The sequence below is a fragment of the Bos javanicus genome, chromosome 23 (genome assembly GCF_032452875.1).
Source record: "Bos javanicus breed banteng chromosome 23, ARS-OSU_banteng_1.0, whole genome shotgun sequence".
Taxonomy (NCBI): domain Eukaryota; kingdom Metazoa; phylum Chordata; class Mammalia; order Artiodactyla; family Bovidae; genus Bos; species Bos javanicus.
This window is the reverse complement of record NC_083890.1, coordinates 1,852,403-1,874,100: the sequence shown is the minus strand read 5'-3', so window position 1 is coordinate 1,874,100 and position 21,698 is coordinate 1,852,403.

The following is a 21,698-nucleotide window of genomic DNA, read 5'->3' as shown; positions in this document are numbered from 1 at the left end:
GGCTGGGCTCACCCCTGATCAGGAATGATCCTACATGTCATGAAGCAAAATAAAACAAACAAAAACAAGCTTCAACAATATTGGGTTGGCAAAAAGTTTATTTGGGTTTTTCTGTTACCTGAGTGATTTTTTTTTTTTTTTGCCAATCAAATACTATGAAATACATCTGGGAATGTTCAGTGTGATGGGCAAGGAAAAAAGAACTTTTATAGGAAACACTTTCTAGCAATATCATGAATTAAATCCAAAGAAATAGTAAGATAAAGAATTCAGTCAGTTCAGTTCAGTTGCTCAGTCGAGTCTGACTCTCTGCGACTCCATGAATGGCAGCACGCCAGGCCTCCCTGTCTATCACCAACTCCGGGAGTTCACTCAAGATCATGTCCGTCGAGTCGGTGATGCCATCCAGCTATCTCATCCTCTGTCGTCCCCTTCTCCTCCTGCCCCAAATCCCTCCCAGTATCAGAGTCTTTTCCAATGAGTCAACTATACACATGAGGTAGCCAAAGTACTGGAGTTTCAGCTTTAGCATCATTCCCTCTAAAGAACACCCAGGGCTGGTCTCCTTTAGAATGGAATGGACTGGTTGGATCTCCTTGCAGTCCAAGGGCCTCTCAAGAATCTTCTCCAACACCACAGTTCAAAAGCATCAATTTGTCGGTGCTCAGCTTTCTTCACAGTCCAACTCTCGCATCCATACATGACCACTGGAAAAACCATAGCCTTGACTACACAGACCTTTATTGGCAAAGTAATGTCTCTGCTTTTGAATATGCTATCTAGATTGGTCATAACTTTTCTTCCAAGGAGTAAGTGTCTTTTAATTTCATGGCTGCAGTCAACATCTGCAGTGACTTTGGAGCCCCCAAAAATAAAGTCTGGCACTGTTTCTACAGTTTCCCATCTATTTCCCATGAAGTGATGGGACCAGGTGCCATGATCTTCGTTTTCTGAATGTTGAGCTTTAAGCCAAATTTTTCACTCTCCACTTTCACTTTCATCAAGAGGCTTTTTAGTTCCTCTTCACTTTCTGCCATAAGGGTGGTGTCATCTGCATACCTGAGGTTATTGATATTTCTTCTGGCAATCTTGATTCCAGCTTGTGTTTCTTCCAGTCCAGCATTTCTCATGATGTACTCTGAATAGAAGTTAAATAAGCAGGGTGACAATATACAGCCTTGACATACTCCTTTTCCTATTTGGAACCAGTCTGTTGTTCCATTTCCAGTTCTAACTGTTGCCTCCTTACCTGCATATAGGTTTCTCAAGAGGCAGGTCAGGTGATGTGGTACTCACATCTCTTTCAGAATTTTCCACAGTCTATTGTGATCCACACAGTCAAAGGCTTTGGCATAGTCAATAATGCAGAAATAGATGTTTTTATGGAACTTTCTTGCTTTTTCCATGATCCAGCGGATGTTGGCAATTTGATCTCTGGTTCCTCTGCCTTTTCTAAAACCAGCTTGAACATCTGGAAGTTCACGTTCATGTATTGCTGAAGCCTGGCTTGGAGAATTTTGAGCATTACTTTACTAGCGTGTAAGATGAGTGCAATTGTGCGGTAGTTTGAGCTTTCTTTGGCATTGCCTTTCTTTGGGATTGGAATGAAAACGGACCTTTTCCATTCCTGTGGCCACTGCCGAGTTTTCCAAATTTTCTGGCATATTGAGTGCAGCACTTTCACAGCATCATCTTCCAAGATTTGAAATAGCTCAATTGGAATTTCATCACCTCCACTAGCTTTGTTCGTAGTGATGCTTTCTTAGGCCCACTTGACTTCACATTCCATGATATTTGGCTCTAGGTGAGTGATCACACCATCGTGAATATCTGGGTTGTGAATATCTTTTTCGTACAGTTCTTCTGTATATTCTTGCCACCTCTTCTTAAGGTCTTCTGCTTCTGTTAGGTCCATACCATTTCTGTCCTTTATCGAGCCCATCTTTGCATGAAATGTTCTCTTGGTATCTCTAATTTTCTTGAAGAGATCTCTAGTCTTTCACATTCTGTTGATTTTCTCTATTTCTTTGCATTGATCGCTGAGGAAGGCTTTCTTATCTCCTCTTGCTATGCTTTGGAACTCTGCATTCAGACGCTTATATCTTTCCTTTTCTCCTTTGCTTTTCACTTCTCGTCTTTTCACAGCTATTTGTAAGGCCTCCCCAGACAGCCATTTTGCTTTTTTGCATTTGTTTTCCATGGGGATGGTCTTGATCCCTGTCTCCTGTATGAACCTCAGTCCATAGTTCATCAGGCACTCTATCTATCAGATCTAGTCCCTTAAATCTATTTCTCATTTCCACTTTATAATCATAAGGAATTTGATTTAGGTCATACCTGAATGGACTAGTGGTTTTCCCTACTTTCTTCAATTTAAGTCTGAATTTGGCAATAAGGAGCTCGTGATCTAAGCCTCAGTAGCTCCTGGTCTTGTTTTTGTTGACTGTATAGAGCTTCTCCATCTTTGGCTGTAAAGAATATAATCAATCTGATTTCGATGTTGACCATCTTGTGATGTCCATGTGTAGAGTCTTCTCTTGTGTTGTTGGAAGAGGGTGTTTGTTATGACCAGTGCATTTTCTTGGCAAAACTCTATTAGTCTTTGCCCTGCTTCATTCTGTATTCCAAGGCCAAATTTGCCTGTTACTCCAGGTGTTTGTTTACTTCCTACTTTTGCATTCCAGTCCCCTATAATGAAAAGGACATCTTTTTTAGGTGTTAGTTTTAAAAGGTCTTTTAGGTCTTCATAGAACCGTTCAACTTCAGCTTCTTCAGCATTACTGGTTTGGGCATAGACTTGAATTACTGTGATATTTAATGGTTTGCCTTTGAAAAGAGCAGAGCTCATTCTGTCGTTTTTGAGATTGCATCGATTAATTACTCAGTTGTGTTCAACTCTTTGGGGCCCCATCGACAGTAGCTTGCCAGTCTCCTCTGTCCATGGAATTTTCCAGGCAAGAATACTGCAGTGGGTTGCCATTCCCTTCTCCGGGGGATTTCCAGGCCCAGAGATCGAACCTGGGTCTCCTGCCCTACAGGCAGATTGTTTGCCATCTGAGCAGGGTGTAGAGACAAATGAAGGACTGTAGTTTATCAGTAATTTCCCAATTTTGCACAAAAGTGTGTCCCGTCCTCAAAAAGTAAAGAAGCTAAGACATATATTAAAAGATGACATTAATTAGAATTTTCCAAAGGAAACAATTATTAAGAAAATTATTAAACATTATTAAAATTTTGGACTGGGTCCTGAAAAAGGAGCCTGTATGTTTATTTGACCTTTGTGGGGAATTAACAAGATGGTGCCAGTCAGGCTCTCTCACTCCATGCTCTCATGCCCTCTCACCCCATGTTCTGTAAACAGTGACTCTGCATGGTTATGTAACAGCTGAGATCACTTATAGCACTGTGCATATGCAGCATGAGGTACTCACTTGGTTATGGGCTACTTTGTACAGTCCACCTGCATGAGCTTTACCATGAAAGCCCTGGCTGCTGCTGCACTGGGGCTAAACTGGAGCAACAGCATGGTTATGTTATACGAGGTTACGCTATGGCTATGTTATGGTTACGTTATGTCTATTATGACTGCTGCATCAGCCAGGAGAGAGGCTGTGTTATGGCTGCCATGCCAGCTAGGAGAGAATAAATGTGTCTGCAGTTCTGATGGCTTCTCAAGTATCCTTCCAGCCTCTTTGCTCAAGCCTTGCCTGTTTTGTTCAGCAAACAGTGTGCAGAGTGAGATACAACAAGACAATTGACATCACCAATAGGATCAGCAGTACGCTATTATCAATTGACATTATATTTGACATTATACTATTCTACACAGAAGCACATCATTTTTATTGTGTGGAGTGTGTGTGTGAGCATGTTTGTGGTCGGAAAATTCTGATATTTATTCCCAGCCTCAACCTGCAACTTTATTTTTCTCACTGATTTTTACTTTGCCCAATGTTGTCTTTTCACCTTTTACTTTGTTCCTTGTCTTTCCATCTTTTACGAAAAACTTCAATAATTTTTCATTGCTCTATAAGTCTGAGGTACAACACCAGTGTGTTACTTTTTCTCCTCACTCAAGCCTTTGGGTCTTCTCAAAGCTCTGATCTCTGACTGACAAGTTTTCCCTTAAGTGTAGGAATAATTCTGAGTTCAATACCTACAAGTTACCTTCCATAATTAGTCCAACCAAGTGGCTTCCTCATATTGATTGCACATTTGAACAGGCCATTCCCACATTTATTAAACTTGAAGACCATCTCAATTATACACTTGGCTTTACATTTCTCCCTAAATTCAGACTAAAAGCAAAACTCCCAAGTGAAATAAAACTCCATATGGAAAACAGTGACCCTATGGACTAGAGCCCACCAGGCACCTCTCTCTATGAGGATTCTCCAGGCAAGAATACTGGATTGGGCTGTAATGCCCTCCTCCAGGGGATCTTCCTAACCCAGGGATCAAATCCAGGTCTCCTGCATCACAGGTGGGTTCTTTACCATCTGAGTCACCAGGGAAGCAGTTGAATATAATCATACAGGTTTAATTTTTCAGAGAGTTAAAGATGAGAGTAGAAAACTAGTGACGGATAATTTTCCTTATGCTCGAGTTTCACTAATGGAATGGTTCAAAAGTAACCAGTGTTTCACTTCTTAAGAGTAACTAGCAATTATATTAAAAATGTATCTCTCAAGCCAGTGCATCAACTGCTTGTGATTTAAAAGGGTAAATTTTTGGAAACAGTGTATGTTGAGACATTCGACCTTGAGTCAAATAAATAAATATATGAAAAAGAAACTAACTTTTTATTCCACCAATTATTTTATTTACAGATATATATGTATCTCACTTTATTTTACCAACAAAGGTCTGTCTAGTCAAAACTATGGTTTTTCCAGTAGTCATGTATGGATGAGAAAGCTGGACTATAAAGAAAGCTGAGTGCTGAAGAACTGATGCTTTTGAACTGTGGTGTTGGAGAAGACTCTTGAGAGTTCCTTGGACAGCAAGGAGATCCAACCAATCCTAAAGGAAATCAGTCCTGAACATACATTGGTAGGACTGATGCTAAGGCTGAAACTCCAATGCTTTGGCCACTTGATGCAAAGAACGAGCTCATTAGAAAAGTCCCTGAATCTGGGAAAGATTGAAGGCAGGAGGAGAAGGGGATGATAGAGGATGGGATGGTTGGATGGTATCACTGACTTAATGGATACATGTTTGACTAGGCTCTGGGAGTTGGTGATGGACAGGGAAGCCTGGTGTGCTGCAGTTCATGGGGTAGCAAAGAGTCAGACACGACTGAGAGAATGAACTGAACTGGTGTATCTCACCTCGTGCTTTGTGGAACTCAGGTGATGCAGCTCTTGTTCAGTCATGGGCTGGGATAAACTCAGGCCACTGTAGGAATTTTGAGTAGGAAGATGCTTAATAAAGATAATATGCCTGGAACGCATATGTTGCAGAGCAGGAATTCTCCAGAGGACCTTTAGATCATCCAATAGCAGTTGGAAGGGGCTGCCAATGACCTCAGCCACCTGTAATGAGAGCACAAGCAAAACTCCATGCTATCATTAGAGACTAACCCATCGGGCTCCCCACTCTTTCTATACCCAGCCTGAACTTCAGAGCTGCCAACTAATGCAGCATGAGCCAAGAGGAGACCTCGGGAGAGTGGGGCTTGCACTGAGTATAGTCAAAGTGCACCTGAAGCAGTGAAAGGATGATAGGTCCTCATTCACAACTTCGTGAAAAGGTTCAGCCATCACCAGTCCACAAACTCTTAAAGAAAGCTTTGGCTTTTTATTCTTTTCTGATAGCTCCAATTGTTAAGAACATTTATCTTTGAACAAAATGCACTATCCTTAACTTGATCCTATGTCTTGGTTTGCTGTGTGGCAGTGAGCAAACTAAGTCTTCCTGATTCACACAAGGAGGCTACATAGCTCTGTGGCTTTGTGATTTTTATCATACAGTGGGTTTAAGCTACAGTGTATTTCAGTATTGTGAAGGGCCGTATTAGAATATGCTTTAGTTATCTGATATTGATATGAATATGCTGATGTGGCCTGACTCATGTAGCTTGCAGAGGAAATCATAGCTCTTTCTCCTAATTTAACGTAATATTGTGATGCTTATGTTTCTGACATTCAGATTAATCTTATAGATCCAAAAAATTCTATGTTTTCTTTTATAAACAGTTGTCCATTACTCATAATTTTGAATGGTATTTTGACTCTAACTGTAGAATATTTTCTGAATCTCTGTTAAATTTTATTTTGGTCATTTTGACTGTTGTTGTAATGTATCAGGATTTTCTTGAATACAAGTTTTATTAAAGACTGAATTAAATTTGAATAAGTGAATTAGATGAATAAAAATAAGTATTTTTGTTAGAGTCAGGATATATTTTAACCCCATGTACACATATTCATGTATATTTTGTTTTTCTTTTTCACTGTTCTCTGAATGAACATAACTCCCAAAGTTCGGGTATCAGGTTGTGGGCCCCCTGGGAAGTGATTAGGTCAAGATGCGGGGTGTGGGGGTTAATGAATGAGATTAGTGCCCTTAGGCTGCAAGGGAATGCTTAGCCCCTTCTGCCAGGTGAGGACACCATGAGAAGTCTGCAGTCTTCAGCCTGGAAGAGGAGTTTTACCAGAACTTGATCATGCTGGCACCTGATTCAGGACTGCCAGCCTCCAGATTTGTAAGAAATAAATTCCAGGTGTTTGTGAGCATTTGTTAAAGTAGCCTCAACAGTGACATTCCTAGAAACCTGTCCTCTTGGGAAAATTCTTCTAGTTGTGCGTTGCCTCGTGCTTCTTTTCCTTTCTCTTTCTTCCATAATTAAATTTTGGTTCAGTTATTGGAGATGGGAGATCAAATTTTAAGGCTGAGTTTTAGAAACTAGGAAACATCTGCCTAGTGTTGTTTCCCTGATCCTTATGGAACTGTTGATTAGAACTTGTTTTCCTATGGCTGCCATAATAAACTTATGGGTAGACTTATGTTTTCAGTCATGGCAGATTGGGGAATTTTGGACAACTCTCCTGCTGAGAAAAATGAAAGAAGCTGAGGGATATTTACTTTAAGCCATGAAAAACCAACAAGGCAGTGAAGAATAGGAAGGTTCACCCAGTACTTAGGACTGCTTGAGCTTCAAGGGTTTTTGTGGATTTCAGGTGAAGTGACTGAGTGCCTGAGAAACTGAAGGGGACTTTTGCAAATGTCATCACTCAGAGAGAGGAAAATCCAGATCTAACTGTCCAGAAGGGGGTACTTACATTTATATTTCATTGAGATCTTGAAGGACTCTAGGAGTAAGGATGCAGTCACAACAGGGCTGCCTTGTACAGGCTGAAGCTCAGCTTTATACTCATGGTGTCCCAACAGAAGATTGATTAGACAGAGAATTTATAGCCATGGTTAAGACTCTGAAGAGGATAAAACGTGGGACTGGAGATTTTTAGATGAATATTGAAAGGTATAAAAATCAAATAACAGTTCTAGAATGGAAAAAATATATAACATTTAAAGCTGAAGAATCCATGATTGGATTTAACAACAGATTGGACATAGTTGAAATGAGAATTAATTAATGGAAATATGGCTTTGCTACTGTATCAGTGAAGGCTGGAGGGAATGGTAAATTTAAGATGTCAAAATAAAAGAACTGTGGATAAGAACTCTAAACTCAAGAGATTTTTCTTTAGCATTGAAGATGAAGACAATTTTTGAACAACAAAATATCCAGAATTTATCACTGAAAACTAAATAAAGAAAATAATGAATTGCTTTTTGATGAAAAGAAACAAATACCAAATGGAAGGTCAATGGTACAGAACGGAATAAGAAAACAGTAAAATTATAATTTCCTGAAGAAGTGTAATTATCTTCGTAGAAGAGCAATAACATCCATTTCTAGGGTTTAAAATAAATGTAGAATGAAAGACCTGTTGACAGTATCCCCAAAGCATTAAATTGCTTTAGCACATTGCATAGTCAGATAACAGGGTAAATATACCAGCTAGCCTCACCACATCCTAACAGCTTTCCCACCTCTTTCCCACCTCTATTTTTCTGCATAGTTTTATCGGCATCCAACTGTCTATGTGTATTGAGGTTTATGTGTATCATTAATCATATTTATTGCTTCTCTATCTCTTCTTGAATATAAGCTCTGAAGGGATGGACTATTTTATTTATTCTGTTGGTAACACCTGACACCAGTAATTATAATGGCATGTGCCCCGTACATATTTGCTGAATCCCTGAAATATTTGTGCAAATATTTGCAAATCTACTCTTCTTAAAATGCAGTGATAAACAAATAATTGTTCATATGTAAGAAGTACTGTTAAAAATAATAAATCCTAAAGGAGTTAGTTGGAAAAAACAGTCCTATCTTAACCTGCTTTTTAGCTTTGACTTATCAAAATCTGCTTCCCTGGTGGCTCAGAGGTTAAAGCGTCTGCCTGGAATGTGGGAGACCCGGGTTAGATCCCTGGGTCGGGAAGATCCCCTGGAGAAGGAACTGGCAACCCACTCCAGTACTCTTGCCTGGAGAATCTCATGGAGGAAGGAGCCTGGTAGGCTACAGCCCATGGGGTTGCAGAGAGTCAGACATGACTGAGCGACTTCACTTTCACTTTCTATCAAAATCAGGTAGATTTGATAGTATTATATACTGACATAGTCCAAGTGAACATGACATTTTAATAATAGGTAATGCCTGAAGAAATGATGGCAAAATTGGACTATAGTATTACGGAAAATGTGATTAACGATTACCTTCATACTTTTTTTTTTTTTTTAATGTTATTTTACTTTTAAACTTTACATAATTGTATTAGTTTTGCCAAATATCAAAATGAATCCATCACAGGTATACATGTGCTCTAATGGTATTTTTGCTGTAGGAGCAGGTTAACCTAACTGTAGAAGAAGACTTATGATATCATCATCTTTATGTATGAAAATTCTTTATTTGTATTTTGAAAAAATGATACAAACTCCTTAAATATATTTAAAACTTTTCCCTCCACAACTACTTAAAAATGTGACCAAGAAAAGTTTATTGAATTAAGATATTTGATAATATTAAGCTCTCCATGTCAACTATGCATCTTTCAATAAACCAATACAATATTGTAAAATAATTAACCTCCAATTAAAATAAACAAATTTATATTTTTTAAAAAAGAAAGTAAATGCCTACAAGTGGGATTGCTGGGTCATATGGTGGTTTTATTTCTAGTTTTTAAAGGAATCTCTATACCATCTTCCATAGTAGCTGTATAAATTTAAACTTATATTAACATATGAAATAGGTAGCCAAGAGGAATTTGCTGTATGGCTCAGGAAACTCAAACAGGGGCTATGTATCAATCTAGAGGGGTGGGATGGGAAGGGAGATGGAAGGGAGTTTCAAAAGGGAGGGGATATATGTATACCTATAGCCTTTGACTGTGTGGATAACAAGAAACTGTGGAAAATTCTGAAAGACATGGGAATACCAGATCACCTGATCTGCCTCTTGAGAAATTTGTATGCAGGTCAGGAAGCAACAGTTAGAACTGGACATGGAACAACAGACTGGTTCCAAATAGGAAAAGGAGTTCGTCAAGGCTGTATATTGTCACCCTGTTTATTTAACTTATATGCAGAGTACATCATGAGAAACCCTGGACTGGAAGAAACACAAGCTGGGATCAAGATTGCCAGGAGAAATATCAATAACCTCAGATATGCAGATGACACCACCCTTATGGCAGAAAGTGAAGAGGAATTAAAAAGCCTCTTGATGAAGGTGAAAGTAGAGAGTGAAAAAGTTGGCTTAAAGCTCAACATTCAGAAAACGAAGATCATGGCATCCGGTCCCATCACTTCATGGGAAATAGATGGGGAAACAGTGGAAACAGTGTCAGACCTTATTTTTCTGGGTTCCAAAATCACTGCAGATGGTGACTGCAGCCATGAAATTAAAAGACACTTACTCCTTGGAAGGAAAGTTATGATCAACCTAGATAGCATATTCAAAAGCAGAGACATTACTTTGCCAACAAAGGTTCGTCTAGTCAAGGCTATGGTTTTTCCTGTGGTCATGTATGGATGTGAGAGTTGGACTGTGAAGAAGGCTGAGTGCCGAAGAATTGATGCTTTTGAACTGTGGTGTTGCAGAAGACTCCTGAGAGTCCCTTGGACTGCAAGGAGATCCAACCAGTCCATTCTGAAGGAGATCAGCCCTGGGATTTGTTTGGAAGGAATGATACTAAAGCTGAAACTCCAGTACTTTGGCCACCTCATGCGAAGAGTTGACTCACTAGAAAAGACTCTGCTGCTGGGAGGGATTGGGGGCAAGAGGAGAAGGGGACAACAGAGGATGAGATGGCTGGATGGCATCACTGACTCGATGGACATGAGTCTGAGTGAACTCTGGGAGTTGGTGATGGACAGGGAGGCCTGGCATGCTGAGATTCATGGGGTCGCAAAGAGTCGGACACGACTGAGCGACTGAACTGAATTGATGGACAGGGTATGGCATTCTGGTAAGTGATGCTGGTGTTCTCAGAGCTAGAAGAGCTGGGACTGCATCTATCCTGGGCTGAAGAAGCAGGAGCAGAGCCTCTGTGGCAAGGTGGGGGAGGGTAGGCTCTGGTCCAGGGAGAGAGCTGCCCTACACCTTCCAAAAAAGCACGCAGTCCATCAGGCAGGGAGCTGGAGTCGATGTCCTACCTCTTCTCCTTCTACCTCAGACTGCCTCCTCTTGGGTCCTCTGTAGTCCAAACACCTCTCAGAAGCCAGACCATAGAAGAACATGGCTGCTGCTGATGCTAAGTCGCTGCATTCCTGTCTGACTCTGTGCGACCCTAGAGACGGCAGCCCACCAGGCTGCCCTGTCCCTGGGATTCTCCAGGCAAGAACACTGAAGTGGGTTGCCATTTCCTTCTCTAAAGCAACTAGAAAAGGAAGAAATGAAGAACCCCAGGGTTAGTAGAAGGAAAGAAATCTTAAAAATTAGGGCAGAAATAAATGCAAAAGAAATAAAAGAGACCATAGCAAAAATCAACAAAGCCAAAAGCTGGTTCTTTGAAAGGATAAATAAAATTTACAAACCATTAGCCAGACTCATCAAGAAACAAAGGGAGAAAAATCAAATCAATAAAATTAGAAATGAAAATGGAGAGATCACAACAGACAACACAGAAATACAATAGACAACATGGAAGAAATGGACAAATTCTTAGAAAAGTACAACTTTCCAAAACTGGACCAGGAAGAAATAGAAAATCTTAACAGACACATTACAAGCACGGAAATTGAAACTGTAATCAAAAATCTTCCAGCAAACAAAAGCCCAGGTCCAGATGGCTTCACAGCTGAATTCTACCAAAAATTTAGAGAAGAGCTAACACCTATACTGCTCAAACTCTTCCAGAAAATTGCAGAGGAAGGTAAACTCCCAAACTCATTCTATGAGGCCACCATCACCCTAATACCAAAACCTGAAAAAGATCCCACAAAAAAAGAAAACTACAGGCCAATATCACTGATGAACATAGATGCAAAAATCCTTAACAAAATTCTAGAAATCAGAATCCAACAACACATTAAAAAGATCATATACCACGATCAAATGGGCTTTATCCCAGGGATGCAAGGATTCTTCAATATCCGCAAATCAATCAATATAATACACCACATTAACAAATTGAAAAATGAAAACCATATGATTATCTCAATAGATGCAGAGAAAGCCTTTGACAAAATTCAATATACGTTTATAATAAAAAAAAAAAAAACTCTCCAGAAAGCAGGAATAGAAGGAACATACCTCAACATAATAAAAGCTATATATGACAAACCCACAGCAAACATTATCCTCAATGGTGAAAAATTGAAAGCATTTCCTCTAAAGTCAGGAACAAGACAAGGGTGCCCACTTTCACCATTACTATTCAACATAGTTTTGGAAGTTTTGGCCACAGCAATCAGAGCAGAAAAAGAAATAAAAGGAATCCAAATTGGAAAAGAAGAAGTAAAACTCTCACTGTTTGCAGATGACATGATCATCTACATAGAAAACCCTAAAGACTCCATCAGAAAATTACTAGAACTAATCAATGATTATAGTAAAGTTGCAGGATATAAAATCAACACACAGAAATCCCTTGCATTCCTATACATTAATAATGAGAAAACTGAAAGAAAAATTAAGGAAATAATTCCATTCACCATTGCAACAGAAAGAATAAAATACTTAGGAATATATATACCTAAAGAAACTAAAGACCTATATATAGAAAACTATAAAACACTGGTGAAAGAAATCAAAGAGGACACTAATAGATGGAAAAATATACCATGTTCATGGATTGGAAGAATCAATATAGTGAAAATGAGTATGCTACCCAAAGCAATTTATAGATTTAATGCAATCCCTATCAAGCTACCAATGGTATTCTTCACAGAGCTAGAACAAATAATTTCACAATTTGTATGGAAATACAAAAAACCTCGAATAGTCAAAGCTATCTTGAGAAAGAAGAATGGAACTGGAGGAATCAACCTACCTGACTTCGGGCTCTATTACAAACCCACAGTTATCAAGACAGTATGGTACTGGCACAAAGACAGAAATATAGATCAATGGAACAAAATAGAAAGCCCAGAGATAAATCCACGCATATATGGACACCTTATCTTTGACAAAGGAGGCAAGAATATACAATGAATTAAAGACAATCTCTTTAACAAGTGGTGCTGGGAAAACTGGTCAACCACTTGTAAAAGAATGAAACTAGAACACTTTCTAACACCATACACAAAAATAAACTCAAAATGGATTAAAGATCTAAACATAAGACCAGAAACTATAAAACTCCTAGAGGAGAACATAGGCAAAACACTCTCCGACATACATCACAGCAGGATCCTCTATGACCCACCTCCCAGAATACTGGAAATAAAAGCAAAAATAAACAAATCGGACCTAATTAAACTTAAAAGCTTCTGCACAACAAAGGAAACTATTAGCAAGGTGAAAAGACAGCCTTCAGAATGGGAGAAAATAATAGTAAATGAAGCAATCGACAAATAGCTAATCTCAAAAATATACAAGCAACTCCTACAGCTCAACTCCATAAAAATAAATGACCCAATCAAAAAACGGGCCAAAGAACTAAATAGACATTTCTCCAAAGAAGAAATACAGATGGCTAACAAACAAATGAAAAGATGCTCAACATCACTCATTATCAGAGAAATGCAAATCAAAACCACTATGAGGTACCATTTCACACCAGTCAGAATGGCTGCGATCCATAAGTCTACAAGCAATAAATGCTGGAAAGGGTGTGGAGAAAAGGGAACTCTCTTACACTGTTGGTGGGAATGCAAACTAGTACAGCCACTATGGAGAACAGTGTGGAGATTCCTTAAAAAACTGGAAATAGAACTGCCTTATGATCCAGCAATCCCACTGCTGGGCATACACACTGAGGAAACCAGAAGGGAAAGAGACACGTGTACCCCAATGTTCATCGCAGCACTGTTTGTAATAGCCAGGACATGGAAGCAACCTAGATGCCCATCAGCAGATGAATGGATAAGAAAGCTTTGGTACATATACACAATGGAGTATTACTCAGCCATTAAAAAGAACACATTTGAATCAGTTCTAATGAGATGGATGAAACTGGAACCTATTATACAGAGTGAAGTAAGCCAGAAAGAAAAACACCAATACAGTATACTAACACATATATATGGAATTTAGAAAGATGGTAACAATAACCCTGTGTACGAGACAGCAAAAGAAACACTGATGTATAGATCAGTCTTATGGACTCTGTGGGAGAGGGAGAGGGTGGGGAGATTTGGGAGAATAACAGTGAAACATGTATCATATCATGTATGAAACGAGTCACCAGTCCAGGTTCGATGCACGATACTGGATGCTTGGGGCTGGTGCACTGGGATGACACAGAGGGAGGGTATGGGGAGAGAGGAGGGAGGAGGGTTCAGAATGGGGAACACAGGTATACCTGTGGCGGATTCATTTCGATATTTGGCAAAACTAATACAATATTGTAAAGTTTAAAAATAAAATAAAATTAAAAAAAAAAAAAAAGAAAGTGAAGCTGCTCAGTTGTGTCCAACTCCTAGCTACCCCATGGACTGCAGCCTACCAGGCTCCTTCATCCATGGGATTTTACAGGCAAGAGTACTGGAGTGGGGTGCCAGTGCCTTCTCCGTGGGGCTGCCATCAAATTCAGTGTGGGGCACCTGAGAAAGGTGTAAGAGAGTTTCTGGGAGGTCAGAGGCACAGTATAGTACTCTTGCCTGGAATATCCCATGGACGGAGCCTGGTAGGCTGCAGTCCATGGGGTCACTAAGAGTCGGACACGACTGAGCGACTTCACTTTCACTTTCCACTTTCATGCATTGGAGAAGGAAATGGCAACCCACTCCAGTGTTCTTGCCTGGAGAATCCCAGGGACGGGGGAGCCTGGTGGGCTGCCGTCTATGGGGTCGCGCAGAGTCAAACATGACTGAAGCGACTTAGCAGCAGCAGCAGCATAGTAACTCAGAGAGAAAGGTGAAAGGAAACATGAAGGTATAAACATGTTTGGCAGAAACCAACACAATTCTGTAAAGCAATTATCCTTCAACTAACAAATAAATTAATTAACGTAATAAAATAAAAACAAAACATTGCCTTCTAGTCATCACTGTTGCTCCAGATACTGAAGCTGTTCTGTGTAATTATGTAAGAAGATATTGTAACATTTAAAGAGATTAAATAAGTTTATCATTCAAAACAATCCATTTCATAGAAAACACATTTCAAATTAAGTCAAACTTTTTCCATGACCATAGAAAACCAGGTAGATAAATTTTGGTAATGCAACTGCTTATCAGTTAAATGTAGATTTTGAGAAATTAATGGATGCTAAAGCCACAAAGAGAATATATTAAATGAAGATTAAATCATTTCAGTAAAAAATATTTTTAAAAAATATTTAATTTTTAATCTTTCCTAGATTAACCAATGCTTTGAAGATATTTCAAATTGGAAACTCATTTAAGCATTTGGTTAGCAGCTACAATGTTTCAAGGATTTACACTACAAATCAGTGATAAATATTGCAGAAATCTGACAACAATAATCCCTGCACTTCTTGAACTCACATGTAAAATATACTAGTTAAAATAATTGCTTATAGTTTTTCATACTAGAAACATAATACATTATTGGGATCTAATTAAAATTTCAATGTTAATGAAATAGTAACATTGGAAGTAATGTGTTAATAGGTGCCCCTGAATCTATCAGAAAATATTACTGTATTTAGTGCTATATTGACTGACTCATTTCTTTTATGATAAATATTGCAAAGAAGATTTCTTTAATAATACCCTCAAAGGAAGATCATAAAGATTTTCTCTAAATTTTATTTTTAGTTAATTTCAAAGTCAACATGGAATATTCTATTAACATTAAAATCACTATAATTAATATACTTTTGGGAGTATATTAAAATAGAGACACGGGGATAAGTTCAATGAACCCTTGCAGGATTTTAGGTAGCAAATCCTGAAATTGTAATCAATTCAAAACTTTGATGCAAATTACTAAGAGTTTCGTGATTGTAACATACCTGAGAAATAATATTGACCTTAGTTATTGAAAAATTGAGGTGTGACATCATTTCTTAAGACGCCTTATTTCTTTTATGATCAATATTACAAAGAAAGATTTCTTTAATAATAATACTCTCAAAATTATTTCTTAATTGCCTGCATGATTTGCTTCAGTCATGTCTGATTCTTTGCGACCCTATGGACCATAGCCTGCCAAGCTGTCCTGTCCATGGAATTCTCCAGGCAAGAATCCTGGAGTGGGTCTCCCTGCCCTCCTCCAGGGAAATCTTCCTGACCCAGGGATTGAATCTGTGTCTCTTATACATCCTGCATTGGCAGGCAGGTTCTTTACTACTTGCGCCACCTGAGAAGCCCAATGTCACATCATCCCAATGAAACAATGACTAACATGCTTTTAAATTAGTATGCAGTATTGTTTCAGGACACAAGAAACACATAGTAGGAGATTTTTCCTTCAGAAAAAGTTCATAGCATGTAAAATTCTTGATATGCTTATTTTTATCCTTTTATTTATAGTATGCTGAATTTTATATTTTTCATACTGTGATATATGAAACTCTTAGTCTGTGATTCCAAAAACAGTAATTTTTTTTATCTATCATATATGAGCAGTGTTCCTGAATCCATTGAGATGGCTTAGTTAAGGTATATGTATGGACAGGACTAGGTAAGGGAAACATCCAGAGACTGTCACCAGTAGGAAAGCATCATCACCCAGGAGAGAGGTGGACAGTTTACTGGAACCAGTGGAAGAGCTGAAAAGAGAGATGCAGTTGCCACCACAAGAGCAGTTCTGATGAAGAAGGAAAGGAGACAGAAATATCCCAACTGAGAGAGAGTTTCCACCCTTTAATCTCCAGCTGTTACTTCTTATTGGCCAAAATCATTCAAAGTCAGAGGGCAAGGGTGTCCAGGTAATACCTCCTATGATTTAGAAACAATGGATATGGGAGAAAATGCAGAATAACCAGCAAAAAAAGTAAAATGCTTCATCATATCCACTTCTATAATAGGACTGATTAAATTTACAGGCATTCCCCCCTTTTTTGGTTGAAAATTCAAAATATTATTTTTTATATTGTTTTGCTTTATGTAGATGGTGAAGAAAACCATATTTGGAAATATGCAAAATGCATGTATCCATTTGTTGGGTGTACATTTCTAATTTCAAAAATGAATCTCAGAGTTCTTCACTGATACAAAGGCAAGAAAAGTTTATTAATGACTACAGTTTCAAAACACCTTTGATTAACTAGTGTCAAGTAAACTGACAGGCAAACTACTTTTCACTAATGATTCTTTTTATTGTTTCTATTACAAAATGTCTCTAATTGACAGAACATGTTTCCCAAACAATCTGTGTTATTAGATTAGAAGCCTGATGCTATTCACATCTGGGTATAGGAGCAAAATCAATTAAATTTAATAATAATGAAAATAACTTACAGTAATAAATCATGCCACTACTGTAGTGTGAGTAGGGAAATTGAACAGGGACTAAATTAGAAAATGAATTCATAAAAATATGCCAATTACTGTAACCATAATAACATTTCTGTCCTAATTCAGGCTAATGTGAACCATGTTCTGTTCAGTTCAGTTCAGTTGCTCAGTCGTGTCCGACTCTTTGCGGCCCCATGAATCGCAGCACGCCAGGCCTCCCTGTCCATCACCAACTCCCGGAGTTCACTCAGACTCACGTTCATCGAGTCAGTGATGCCATCCAGCCATCTCATCTTCTGTCATCCCCTTCTCCTCCTGGCCCCAATCCCTCCCAGCAGCAGAGTCTTTTCCAATGAGTCAACTCTTCCCATGAGGTGGCTAAAGTACTGGAGTTTCAGCTTTAGCATCATTCCTTCCAAAGAAATCCCAGGGCTGATCTCCTTCAGAATGGACTGCTTGGATCTCCTTGCAGTCCAAGGGACTCTCAAGAGCATACCTCAAAACAAACCCCTTTAGGATACCATTACAAACATTAGATGATTTCCAAAAACATGATTGATACAAAAATTTCATGAAAACTTAATGAAAATATCCATTTTTAAGATAATGATAACCCGATTAGATTATGTAACCCAGCTGTTGAAACTCATTCCTTTATCTGAATATTCATGGCTAACACACCTATGATTTACTTTGCATGTGGCTTGGCACCATCTCCAAGCATACTTGGACAAATCGAGCCACATCACCACAGAAAATTGAGAGGATCAAACCTAAGTCACTGTGTTTTTTTACCACACTCTCTTCCTATCCATATATGAGGTTATTATCATTCAGTTGGGTTTCCTAGGTGGCACTACTGGTAAAGAACCCACCTGCTAATGCAGAAGACTAAGAGATGCAGGTTCAGTTCCTGGGTCAAAAGGATCCCCTGTAAGAGGGCATGGCAACCAACTCCAGTATTCTTATTTTATTTATTTATTTATTTTTTGAAAATCCCACGGACAGAGGAGGCTGGCTGGCTACAGTCCATAGAGTCACAAAGAGCCAGACATGACTGAGTGACTTAGCATATGTGAATGCAGCATTTAATTAACTAAAATGTTGAAAATAACCTTTAAGTTAAAGACTACTCTCATTATCTATCTTATATTTTTGGTAAAGAGCTTCTGTTCCCTCCAGTCCCCAGATTTCATGGATTTGTGTTCTTTTTAAAAATTGAAAACTTAATTTAAATATATTTCCTTGTATCTTTGTGGTTTGGGCATGAAAATGAATTTATCAAGTTCTATTTATAGGCAGGACAGTGGAGGTTGGGAGAGAGAAGAGATTCTAACTATGTACTGAGGTCCAGAGTCCCCAATATCTGTAGCACATGTTTCTGGCTTTGTAAGCTGTAAGTTCCTTCTACTTGCTTGGAATTTTCCCTCAAAGCAAAGTACTAAATTAAACTTGTAGAATTCCCTGTTTAATGTTAAGCAAAATATATTAGTGAGGAACTAAATTAAGGTTCTTAAATTTGTGGAGAGAGAAAACCTTATCAGAGAATTTGTTAGTGGAAAAATTGCTGGTCTGAAATTGGAAATATGCTGTGTTCCTTAGAAAAGAGGCATAGAGGTGGACACTGACAGGAGGCTTGAGACTGCAGAAATATTTGCTCATCATTAAACATAACTTCCCTGCTCACTGAGTTGTTTTCTAAGTGTGACATAAATGTGTTAATGTCCTTTCCATGGCAGGTTTCGGGAAGAAAAAAAATGGAAGAGAACATGAAAAAATAGGCATAAACAGAGAACATGAAAAAATAGATATAGAGGAATGTCATAGGTTTATAAAAGAAATACATATGTTCTACAGTTTCTACCAGATCTAAACTAGACAGGTTCCAAATCTTTGATATCAATTGAATTATCAATTAAGATCATTCAGAAACAAGACAGGCTTACTGGTGAATTGTTGTTTTCTTAAAAAGTAACTTCTTGCATCTTTGTTCTTGCTGAATATGAGAAATAATATAAGAATTCTTTTATAATTATATAAATATATATATGTATAACTATATATATGTGTGTATATATATATATATATTTCTATCTCTTGTAAATTTAATGAATAAAAGCACCTGAGTACCTTATTCTCATTTTCTATGGCATAGAGGTGTTTTCTCTTTTACTTGAACTAGTGGGATAAAAGTTTAAGATTAATATCTTAAACTTTCATTTTTCTTAATTTCACTCATCATATTTTATTTTCTACTCAAGGCAGCATACAGTCTACATTCTGTTTCTAAAACTCATAGCTGAGAGTGGGGAGAGGATGGATCTAGAATAATAAAGTGAGCTGGATTAGACCCCCAAACCTGGCACAGTACCAAGTCTGTGGAGGAAGATGACTCAGATTTGTCTGGTTCCTTTCAATTTGGTTTATTACCAACTGGAATAAAAATTTGGTGCATGGAACAAACACATTAAGAGGAGGCATGCTTCACAAAAGGGTGCTTCTAACTTGAGAAGTCTTAGGAGCCTGTGTGAAATGAAGAATCTACCAGATGAGAGGAAGCCAGGACTGTGGGTCCCTCCCTGTATTCTGGGACTCGATGGCGGGAGGCTGGTGGCCCCGCCTGTCTTCAGTCTCCTCAGGATACTGCCAGGCAAGGGAATCCTGGCTTGGCCACAGTCACAAATGTCCAAGTTCTTTTTTCACTGCATCACCAAGCCTACGTGAAGTTGTCATTCAGTAGTCTTCACCACATCAGTCTAAAAAGATATTTTTCTCAGGGAGAAGAGATGAGGGAGAGAGAAAGTGGGATAAGGGAGAAGCTGGTGGGTTTACATTCAGGGCAGCTCACCAAGAAGGTAACATGACCCAGAAAAAACTGTGTCAAGGATCTAAGCTGATAAGAAAAACAAATATCATGTATTAATACTTGTATGTGGAATCTAAAAAAAAAATGGTAAAGATGAGTTTTTGAAAAGCAGAAATAGAGACACATGTAGAGAAGTAATGTATGGATAGCAAGAGGGGAAAGGAGGGTGGGACGATTTGGGAGATTAGGATTGACATATATACACTATTGATTCTGTGTATAAAATAGAAACTGATGAGAACATACTGCAGAGCACAGTTCAGTTCACTTCTGTCACTCAGTCATCTCTGACTCTTTGTGATCGCATGGACTACAGCACACCAGGCTTGCCTGACCATCACCAACTCGTAGAGTTCACTCAAACTCACGTCCGTTCAGTCAGTGATGGCATCCAACCATCTCAACCTCAGTTGTCCCCTTCCCCTCCTGCCTTCAATCTTTCCCAGCATCAGGGTCTTTTCCAATGAGTCAGTTCTTCACAACATTTGACCAAAGTGTTGGAGTTTCAGCTTCAACATAATAAATAATTCAGGACAGATTTCATTCAGGATGGACTGGTTGAAACTGTTTGCAGTCCAAGGGACTCTCAAGAGTCTTCTCCAACACCACAATTCAAAAGCATCAATTCTTCAGCGCTCAGCTTTCTTTATAGTCCAACTCTCACATCCATACATGACTACTGGAAAAAACATAGCTTTGACAAGGTAGACCTTTGTTGACAAAATAATGTCTCTGCATTTTAATATACTGTCTAGTTTGGTCATAGCTTTTCTTCCAAGGAGCAAGCGTCTTTTAATTTCATGGCTGCAGTCATCAGCTGCAGTGATTTTGGAGACCAAGAAAATAAAGTCTGTCACTGTTTCCATTGTTTCCCCATCTATTTGCCATGAAGTGATGGGACCAGAGGTCATGATCTTAGTTTTCTGAATGTTGAGATTTTTTTTTAAGTTTTTTTTTTTCTTCACTTTATTTATTTATTTTTGAAGGCTGATTACTTTACAATATTGTATTGGTTTTGTCATACATTGACATGAATCCACCACGGGTGTACATGTGTTCCCCATCCTGAACCCCCCTCCCACCTTCCTCCCTATCCCATCCCTCTGGGTCATCCCAGTGCACCAACCCCAAGCACCCTGTATCATGCATCAAACCTGGACTGGCAATCTGTTTCACATATGATAATATACATGTTTCAATGCCATTCTCCCAAACCATCCCACCCTCGACCTTTCCCACAGAGTCCAAAAGACTGTTCTATACATCTGTGTCTCTTTTGCTGTCTCGCATACAGGGTTATTGTTACTATCTTTCTAAATTCAATATATATGCATTAGTATACTGTATTGGTGTGTTTTTCTTTCTGGCTTACTTCACTCTGTATAATAGGCTCCAGTTTCATCCATCTCATTAGAACTGATTCAGATGTATTCTTTTAATGGCTGAATAATACTCGATTGTGTTTATGTACCACAGATTTCTTATCCATTCGTCTGCTGATGGACATCTGGGTTGCTTCCATGTCCTGGCTATTATAAACACTGCTGCAATGAACATTGAGGTCCACGTGTCCCTTTCTATTCTGGTTTCCTCGGTGTGTATGACCAGCAGTGGGATTGCTGGTTCATATGGCAGTTCTATTTCCAGTTTTTTAAGGAATCTCCACACTGTTCTCCATAGTGGCTGTACTAGTTTACATTCCCACCAACAGTGTAAGAGGGTT